Source organism: Dipodomys spectabilis, unplaced genomic scaffold (assembly GCF_019054845.1).
Source record: "Dipodomys spectabilis isolate Male_0828 unplaced genomic scaffold, ASM1905484v1 ptg000092l, whole genome shotgun sequence".
Taxonomy (NCBI): domain Eukaryota; kingdom Metazoa; phylum Chordata; class Mammalia; order Rodentia; family Heteromyidae; genus Dipodomys; species Dipodomys spectabilis.
Window position 1 is genome coordinate 1,371,057 of NW_024870769.1, and position 11,063 is coordinate 1,382,119.

At 38.4% G+C, this 11,063-nt stretch overlaps 1 long non-coding RNA gene across 1 annotated transcript; it reads right to left on the reverse strand.

Moving 5' to 3' along the window:
* Window positions 1–4,364: 4,364 nt before the first annotated feature.
* Window positions 4,365–10,252, reverse strand: LOC122112194. The gene is made up of 2 exons (XR_006148120.1): window positions 10,198–10,252; window positions 4,365–4,598 (listed from the first exon to the last, which is right to left on the reverse strand). It is a non-coding gene; the product is annotated as an uncharacterized LOC122112194 (long non-coding RNA).
* Window positions 10,253–11,063: the final 811 nt, after the last annotated feature.

Genomic DNA, 11,063 nt, shown 5'->3' on the forward strand with positions numbered 1-11,063 from the left:
TCACAAGTAAAGGCTTAGCCCTAAGCTGATTGGTCCAGTTGAGAGAGTATTAGATTGTCAGGGCTTTATCTTAATCAATGGATCGATCCACTGATGGATTAATTATCTGAGAGTATCATTGGGAGTGATGAAAACTTTCAGAGATGGGGCCTGATTGAAGGAGACTACTGGGTACTTGCCCCAGACGATGTACCTTATGTCCTGTCCTTTCCTAGCTCTGACTCTCCTTTGCTTCTTGGCTGCCATGAAGTAGCAACTTTGATTCTTCATGTGTCCTGCTATAATGTTCTGCCACCAGGACCAAGAAACAATGAACCTGGTTGACATATTGATCTATGTGAGACTATGGGTTAAAATAAATCTTTCTTGACTTTCTCTCTCAGTTATTTGATCACAGTGACAAAATACCATTAACACAGTTGAGTAGATAGTGTAAGAATTTTTAATCAATGATTGTTAAGCAAAGCATTTTGGTTTAGTGTATTTATAACTGTTATTTTCCAACTAAATAATGGCTCCCCACTGTCTATCAGGACATATCTACTCTTCCTTCCAGCATTCCATTGACTATCCACATTGTCTGCTTCAATCTAATTTGGCTTCATCTCTTTACAGTTTCCTTCTAGTTACTTCTTCCCACATCAGAGCAATGAATGTTTGTTGCACATAATCTTCATTCAGAAATTCATCCAATAATGCATCTTTGTGGACACTCTTCTCAGATTCTCCTTGGCCCTAAGCTGTGGAGTAGAGCAAAACTCCAGGAGGGCTGAGACCAGCTGCTCTGAAGCTGAGCAAAAATTGCAGAGATCTCTCCAAAAAATGTTTCAGCAGGGAACATTCTATCATGTCTCCTATGCCTACCAAATATTTAGTCACTTTGTGCCAGGTACTATGGTCAGTATTAGCAATATAGTAAACACAACTAGATGGTAAGGGTAAAGTGAGTGGAAATGTTTAGGGGAGGGAACAGATAGTGAAGAATTACTAAGCATTCATTGAACCCCAGGGACCGTGGAGAACATAGCCCTCACAAGAAACTAATTTGGTCCTTTCGGAATTTAAAACTGAAACCTCTTAGTTTGTTTCACCTATGCCTCTAGTTGACCTATTAACATTTGTGGAGCATCAATACGATAGAGGACCAGGCAGGTCTAAGACCCTGGTCCCCAATAGGCTATATGCAATACTTATCAGACTGTATAAGCACTACGACTTGATCATTTTAGTACATAAAATACACCTTAATTAGAATGTAGGGTATTTAAGGAAACAAAAATACATGTTTAGTGTTCATTACAATTGAGTTTTTTAAAAAGGTATATTTATTATGTGAATTTGAATGTATGTGCTATTGTGTATAAGGCATGGGATACTGAGTAAACTTGAAATATTTACATTGTTTCTGTAATTGTTCAATTATTTCATCCATTGTATAAATTATATCATCAGTGATATAAATAAGTAACTCATGCCAATAAAATGAATATAATAATCAAATCATCTCACAGTGCTAGCAGATTTGTGCTCAACTCCAAGTTTTTCTTTGAGTTAGGGGAACAAGCTTGTTTGATCCGCAAAATGGACATTAATATTCTCCTTAACCAGGCTGCTGTGGAGACTGAATGGAAAAAGGAACAAGTCACAGTAAATAGTCCTTTCTTGTATCATCCCTCTCAACATATTCTGATGTCGTTTGTAATTCTGTCAATGTCTATAATAATGTCAATACTGTAATAACCCATTATGATTACTGCAAAGAAAAAACACTAGCCCATTACAATGATTCATGTTTTCTGTTTCCTCTTCACACTGCATTTTACTTAAAATCCCATAATCCATGCACCCATTGCTCATTGAACACCTATTAATGTGCCAGGGTCTGTACTGGGCACTAAAAATTACAGCAGTAAAGACCATATGATATAGTTATGGAACTTACATTCGAGGTCTGTGTGTGTGTGTATTGTAGCTTAAAATGTAACTGGGCTGGTAAAGGTTGTGTGAAAGGAGGTTAAGGGAGACAGTGATAGGTAAGACAGATAAGAGGTTTGCTATTAGAGGTTAGAGAACACTGAGATTAGAAGAAGAAGTCATCATATGGATATCAGGGAGAACAATCCAGTGAAGACACAGTGAAAACTACTAGGTGAAATCATGTCTGGCCTTCTTAAAGGGCAGAAAGATGCCAAAACAGCATTCGTGTAAACAATGAGTCACAGGCAACAGAGACCCAAAGTATGTGAAGCCAGATTCCACAGGGTCTTATAGGTCATAGAAAGGCCTCTCTGGGTATTAAACAGTAGCAGAAGGGCCACTATAAATCTATGGTAGCAATTCTCATATCTGAGTTACAACAAGATCACCCAGTTTTTGGTCTATTAGAAAAATGAGGGAGGGGTAAAAAGTTCGACAAGAAAAGTGCTACCTTACTTTTGTAATTGTAACCCCTCTGTGCATCACTGTGACAATAAAATTAAAATAAAAAATAAATTTTAAAAAAGACATAGATTACACAAAAAAACCACTGCTTTAGCAGCTGAACTGGAAACCTAGACAATATCCATATACATTATAAACTACCACTACTCAACAATAAAAAAAGAAATCAACGTGTGTGTGTGTGAGTGTGTGTGTGTGTGTGTGTGTGTGTGTGTGTGTGTGTGTGTGTGTGTGTGTACTGAGGCTTGAACTCAGGGACTGGGCGTTGTCCCCTGGTTTTTTTTCATATATATATAATATATATATATTTTTAAATACTGTACAGAGGGGTTAGTTACATGAGTAGGGTAATGAGTCCATTTCCTATCAAGCATTTTCACTCAAGGAAGGTGCTCTACCACTTGAGCTACAGTTCTACTTCTGGCTTTTTGCTGGTTAATTGGAAATAAAATCTCACAGACTTTCCTGCCTGGTCTGTAATCCTCATCTCTCAGCCTCCTGAGTAGCTAAGATTATAGGTGTGAGCCATGGTATAAAGCAGGAATCAATTATTGATACACATAACCTGGATGGATAGAGAATTACATTAAGTTGGAAAAAATCCAAAAAGTTAATGATTCCACCTATGTAACTTCTTTGAAATGACACAACTGATATTCATCCTTGATTTTTCACTTTTAAATCAGTAGACAGCTATCCTTATTACTATCTTGTAAAATGGACAACTGCCCCAGTTTTACTTTCTCAGTTCTAGAAATCCAGCGTGACAAAGAATGCACAGAATAATAACCGAATAGGAATTTGCAAATACCACAACAAAAACAGAATATGGGAAGAAGGCTTCAAACTTACCAATTCTATGGGACTTAAAAACTGCTCCAGGGCTTAGGCATAGCTCAAGAAGTACAAGAAACTGAAGCCCTGGGTGGCACTGGGGAGTGCCACTCAGACAGACAGAGAGACACAGACAGACAGACACACACACACACATAGACAGACAGACACACACACACACACATACACGCTATACTGTTTCATAATGTTTCAAATGCAGGTAAAGGCTGGCCATAGCTCTGCACTATGGCTCATGCCTCCTAGCTACTGAGCAAACTGAGTTCTGAGAATCATGGTGTGAAGCCAGCCCAGACAAAGAATTCCATGAGACTCTTATCTAATATACTACTCAGAAAGGCTAGAAGTGGTATATGGCTCAAGTGGTAGAGCATTAGCCTTGAGTACAAAGAGGGTTAGGGTCAGCACCCATGCCCTGAGTTCAAGCCCATCATGAGAAAAATAAAAAAGCTGGCCATGGTGTCACATACCTATAATCTCTGCATCCAGGAAGCAGAGTCAGGAGGATTTTAGTTAAAGGCCAACCTGAAGGACATAGCAAAAGCCTATCTCAAGAAAAAAAAACCAAAACTACAGGAAAAGGTTCCAAGAAACCAGTTATCTTGAACTGCTTTTGCATTTACCAGAAAAATGTCATGTAGTAGTACAATCCCTTTGGGACTCGTCTGGCCAGTAGTAATTTGCTAACACCACTGAGGAAAAGAATGGATTCACATTTAACCTACAAACAAATTACACATACAATTCCACAATGCCATTTCCATCCCTAGCAATACAGACAATCAAATCCCCTTTCTTGTAGTCAGAACTTTACTTCAATGTATTGAAATACAAGAGGCGAGCCCACCCTTATTAACCTCAGACCATTTCTAAAGGAACTGTTGATTCACTGCAACAGAAACAGGAATTTCTTCTGTTAAGTGATAGCCAGGAACCGACATGGATGCTTTTACTTTTTAAGGCAGCAGCATCAAGGCACATACATACACTACTTGTTCTGAAAACGTAACAAAAGGCTTTATTTTTACCTGATGGTCTTAGTACACTTAATTCAGAAAAGACTCAAGACATAACATTGTTGAAAATATTTATTTTGATAGTCTATGTATGATAAATAAGTCAGAAGAGGTTCTACTCCATCACAGATGCATCTGAGAAGAGCCCTGTGCCATCCAAATGAAGACTGGTCACCTGAACGATGTCCCATGTCTTATCCCATCCAGAGCACACACCTTCCATAGTGTTTCTGTTCAGGATTGCTTCCAAGTCCAGATGACCAAATAGTCCTTTATCCCCAAAGTAGGCTAAAAGGTTTGTGAAGAGGAAAAAATACATTATACCCTGAAACAAAATCGCATAATCACAGCTGAAGAATTCAAGTATTTTGTATACTTATGTGTTTGTTCATCTGTCAAATGCAGTTCTGAAGAGAAGAATTAAATAACACAACAAAATATTCAAACATTTCGAACAGCATTTAAAACAATAGTTGTCTTATTTTTGTGTGAGATTACCTATTAGAAACAAAAAGGAAAGTGTATGTTGATATATAAAATGATATCAGTAAAAAGGCAAATGATGCATAACTCTACTGACTAGAATAATGGAGGAGTTCAGATAATAAAGCTTCATCATGAGATTCAGCATCAATACTAAAATAATATTGACTGAAGACCTTCAGTGAGCCACACTCTGTATGGAAACCCACTTAACTCCCCGTTAAGATTCTTGCTTTAAAGCTGTGAAAATTGGGCTGGAAAGCTGGCTCAGTGGTAGAGTACTTCCCTTGCATGCATGAGGCCCTGGGTTCAATTCCTCAGCACCACATAAGCAGAAAAAAGCTGGAAGTGGTGCTGTGGCTTAAGTGATAGGGCGCTAGCCTTGAGCTGAAGAGCTGAGGGACAGCCCCTAGGCCCAGAGTGCAGTCTCCATGTCCAACAAAAACAAACAAACAAACAACAAACTGTGGAAATGGAGACCTTGAAATGATTACATGAAACCTGAGTACTCTAAATACCTTGGCCTATTCACATTTCCAGGAGAAATTAGCCTCCATTCCCACTTCACCTAATTCTTACCACAAACATTCCCTCCACTAAGAAGCTGCCAGAATCCCAAACCATTGGTTAACTGGAAGCAACAGATCCAGGAAGGAGAAAAGTATTAACATCTCCCACTAATTCTGGCATACAGTTGAGATGTGAAAATAAACTCAAACTAAAGATGTAGTAGCCCAACGTTAGAACACTGGCCTAGCATGTGCAAAGCCCTGAATTCAATCCCTATCATTGAAAAAAAAAAAAAAAGATGCCTCTGACAATGAGCATCCAAAATAAAAATCTTCCTTGCAGTACAACAGATACTAATCTACTTACTCTTTTTCATTAAAACACTACATATGAAAATACCATTCTTATCAACCAACAACTGATGAAGGCATACACTGTAGTGCTGGATAAAAAAAGTGGTTACTAAGATCAACGTAGTTCTAATACCAAAAGGCAACAATTTTCCAAAAGAAAGAAAATATCAAGCCGGGCACCGGTGGCTCACACTTATAATCCTAGCTACACAGGAGGCTGAGATCTGAGGATCATGGTTCAAAGCCAGCCCGGGGAGGAAAGTCCGTGAGACTCCTATCTCCAATAAACCACTAGAACACCAGAAGTGGCTCTGTGGCTTAAGCAGTAAAGCGCTCACCTTGAGCTGAAGAGCTGAGAGATAGTGCCCAAGACGAGTTGGAGCCCCATGACCAAAAAAAAGAAAATATCAAAAACTACTAATTATATTGCTTATAAGTATTATATAAATAATAAAATTACGTTTACAAACAAGACCACACTAAAGCTACCAGCACAACTATGTTTATTGCAGCATTATTTACCATAGCTAAGATATGGAACCAACCCAGATGCCCCTCAGTAGATGAATGGATCAAGAAAATGTGGTATATATACACAATGGAATTCTATGCCTCCATCAGAAAGAATGACATTGCCCCATTTGTTAGGAAATGGAAAAACTTGGAAAAAATTATATTAAGTGAAGTAAGCCAGGCCCAAAGAAACGTAGGTCCCATGGTTTCCCTTATTTGTAATATCTAGTATATGTATGAGTCAAGCGGAAAAGGTCAGAAAATGTGATGTCAGGAAAATGATCCCTTAGATGTGTATTTTAATGTTTTTTTCTTTCATGCATGTGTTTCTAACACATTTATAAGATTATCTCTTTGTTGCTTTGTATGTCCCTCCCCCACAGTATAACCCTTGCTTTCACTATATTTGATGTCAGTATAACTTGTGGAGGAGATGGGGAAAAACCAGTTGTTTAAGGATACAGGTGGACCTGTTGCAACAATGAGAAGTACAAGTTGTCATGTCCAAAACGAACTTTACAATGTTGGTAGGGGGGGGGGGGGGCTGGGGGGAGGGAGGAAGGAGAAGGATTGGGATTAGGGGGGGAGGGGGGAGGCTGGGAAGGGATGTGAAGGATAAACAAAGGAGGAGGCTGCAATGCTTGGTAAGAAATGTACACATTATCCTGCCCATGTAACTGTAACTCCTCTGTACAGTATGTTCACAAATAAAATTAAATTAAATTAAAAAATAATAATAATAATAATAAAATTACGGAGCCAGATACTCATGGCTGTAGACCTAGCTACTAGGAAAACTAAAATCTGGAGGATTGTAGTTCAGGCCCAACCCAGGCAAAAGTTTGTAAGTCTCCATATCAACCATAAAAAAGCTGGGAGCAGTGGTACACACCTGTCATTCCAGATACACAGGAGTACATATAGGAGGATCACATTCCAGGATAGCCCCAGGAAAAAGAGACCAAACTGGAAGAGCACCTGCCTAGCAAGTACAAGGCCCTGAGTTCAAACCCCAGTACCTCCAAGAGTAATAATAAATTTGTGTATAAGCAATAAAATTTATATTAACATTAAATTTTATATTAATTCTGTTCCTTTCAGGATACAGAGTGGGCAACCAAGCAACACCTCTCCAGTCTCCCCAATGCAGCCAGCAAAGAATATGAAATTGTGTAACTAGACAACCCTTGCAGGAAATCAATTCTTTCCTAAAATGCAAGTATACCTTGGAAGGAAGGAAGGAAGGAAATTAGAACACACCCTATATGACACAGACTGAGAAAGTCAGCACAAGAAAAGAGGAAGCACTGAAAAGACAGTAAGGTGGAGAAATAAAACTTTCAGGCAGTTATCTCATCTTTCTGTAACTCTGAAGGTCCAAAGTTTCTCCAAGAATAGCAGCTATTCCATCCCCACCCCTGCGTCTGAGATTCCCCAAGACACAAAGACCAAGGGTTGGAGTCATTTAGTTAATTCAACATTTGTTGAACAGCTAAGTTAGGCCTTAGCAGGAAAAAAAATGTAATGTACATAAGCAGCAAGCATAATACAAGGCAGAATGGCATATGTGAAAGAATACTATGGGAACATACAAAAGCAATCAGTTTAAGCCAGAAGTAGAAGACATTTAGCAAAGAGCTAACATTGAGGTTGGGCTTTCCTGAAAAAAGGTTTCATCAGATGGAAATAGGGAAAAGAGCATTCTGGACATTTTGCCAAATAGGCAGGGATTAGCATGTACCATTATGTAGCATGCTGTTTTTCCCAGAGGACAGTTTTAAGCCATGCAATAAAATGTTATGGATAGATACTGAGTCTAACTGGTGCCATGTTGGCATTTTGGTGGATGATGGAGACTTTCCCAGGGCTCTGGAGGTGGAATCCACTTCCCCATGCCCAACCCCAGGTGATAGACACCTAAACTCCTAGAAGCAGATGGGCAGGGACTTGGACAATAGGTTCCCAGACCTGCCAGGTCTGTACCATAAACTCATTGCACTCTGGAGCTCCATGTGACCTTGCCCTCTGACCATGACCCCTCCACCTCTGCCACCACGTCTCATACCACGTCTCATGTCTGTTGATTCTCCTCCTGTCTCCTGACTCTTGTCAGGTCACAACTCTATTAGAGTTGATCTGGTTTGTTGCGATTTCTTTTCTGCTCTTTCTCGATACCTTCACTGCTCAGCATTAACTAACAGCATTAACTGCACTACATGTTGCATGTTTTTGGGGGGTACGTGAGTCTGTTCATACTCACCGGCTTTCTAATAGACTCCCAGTTCAACCTCTCAAAAAAATAAAATGTTAAGCAGAGAGAGAGAGGTAAAGAAAGAAAGCCTCATTTGTTGCCTATCTACAATATGAGTATCTGAAATAGCAAACACTTCTGGTCCTAAACATTTTGGATAATTCTCAATCTGTATAATTTTTTAATGACCACACTAGAAAAAAGTGACTTAACAGAGGTTTTGAAAAAAACTAAAGCCTAGAGTATCAGTGAAGTGTACAAGAGATGTCTTAAAACAGAGGGTCAAGCTGAAATCCCAAGCAGCAGTCAAGGCTCTCACAGCACCAGAATTATCAGTCCTTCTTCTGAAGCAAATTTGCTTGAGATTCTAGTTTCATTTATATATATATACATATATATACACACACACACACATACATATATCATTCACATACATGTATATGTAATTTTTACACAGTGCTCTATTTTAGATTCAGAATACCACTCAAAAGCTTATGTGGGCTTGGTTATGCAGCCTGCAAAGCTATAGGGAGGTGGGAAAACCTTTAAGAGGTAGAGCCTTATAGAATGAAGTCATACTACGGGGGGCATGCCCTGCCCTCCTCTTTCTTTATTTTCCTGCTACCATGAAGTTAACAGGCCTCCTCTACTACATGCTCCTGCTATTTTGGACTATGCCACCACAGGCTCAAATCCTCAGGACCAAGTAACCATAGACTGAAGTCACTGAAGCCATGAGCCAAGTTAATTTGGTTAACTCACTTTGCCAAAATAATGGAAAACTAACAGACAAGTATACATATATATACATGTGTACATAAATATATACACAGTGTGTATGAAGCTTCTGAAACTGCTTGTCCAACACCAGCAAGGTTGCTTCTGGGAAAGAAATGTGACTTCATTTTCAGAGTATGAATGTTTGTATATTTTTTATATTATGAATTTACTAATTTCTTTAAGAATTTATTGTAAGGAGAGGATGGGAAGGTGGCGTAGTGGTAGAGTGCTCACCTTGCATACATAAGGCCCTGGATTCAATTCCTCAGTACCACAAAAGCAGAAAAAGCCGGAGGTGGCACTATGGCTCAATTGGTAGAACGTTAGCTCTGAGTTCAAGCCCCAGGATTGGCAATTAAAAAAGAAATAAAAAAAACTTTTTGTAAGGAATTAAAAGTCTATAGAAATCTATGTACATTACAATGTTGTAAAACAAGGGCTTGGCTCAAGTGGTAGATTACCAGCCTTGTAGGAAATAAGCCAAGCAAGAGCATGAGGCCATGAGTTTAAGCCCCAGCCTTGGCATATAAGTAAGTAACAAATAAATAAATCTATTATCATGGAAAATACTGAAAAGTTGAAAAATCAAACTAATGGGTACTGGAAAACAAATAGGATAAAAAGTCTAATTTTAGGTGAGAAAAAACTGAAAATCCTATGTGCCCTTGTTAGAACAACACAAAAGGCTGTATTTATCTGAAAAAGGATAAGATGTGAATGTAAAAATTAAACAGTTCATCTTGTGATGTAGTAAGATAATAAATTAGTTAACTTTCTTCTAAAATATGTTTTCTATGATTATAATAATAAAAATTTGGAAGGAATAAGTAGGTACCTGGTAACATGATAAACTTGTCCACAAAGTTTTTCCAACAGCCCAAGACCACAATGATTTGTAACAGTCCATTCAGCAGCTACCATTGTTATTGTTTTGCTTCCCAATGACTTAACACTTACATAAACATTGCCCTGAAATGTTTATTAGTAAGAGCAGTACCTTAAAACTGTTGGTTCAGGCATTCCAGGATCTGCACCCCTTTAAAATCCTAAAAAAAAAGAAAGAAAGAAAGAAATTCATTGAAATACCAGAAGACAAAAAAATGTAAGGCTTTCTTTTTAATCTAATCCAGTACAGCTAAAATGACACCATATCAATCAATACCATGTAGATTAATCTGTGCTACAAAAGAGATTCAAATCTTCCCTACAAGCTGGGTACCAGTGGCTCAGGCCTGTAATCTTAACTACTCAGAAGGCTGAGATCTGAGGATCATGGTTCAAAGTCAGCTCGGGCAGGAAAGTCCATGAGACTCTTATCTCCAATAAACCACTAGAAAACCAGAAGTTGTGCTGTAGCTCAAGTGGCAGAGTGCTAGCCTTGAGCTAAAGAGCACAGGGACAGTGCCCAAGCTCAGAGTTCAAGCCCTAGGACTGATCTTCCCCCCCTCCTCACCCCAAAAAATCTTTCACTACAGTATGAAAATCTCCAAGACTAATCAGCAGAAGGCACAAGCTATCTTCTACTATATAGGAAATTAACACAGTAGTACTTAGCTTGTTATACTTTTCATTATTAGTTGTTAGGTAGAAATATATTAACACAAGTCTCAAATCACACTGGAAGACATGAGGAGGAACACAAATACTTTTAAAAGCACAATTGAGGATCTCTAACTCTTCCAAACACTCTTTTTATAAAGCAAAGGCTAGTGGTAAAAAGGAGTGGAGTAATTCAATGATTACTAATCAAATAAATTAAATTAGCTCTCAAGTATGAATATATCGTTTACTGTTCAAAATATACTTTTAAATGTGATAATGTATATGTAAATGTATATGCTAAAGTAACAGGTTAAGAATGTC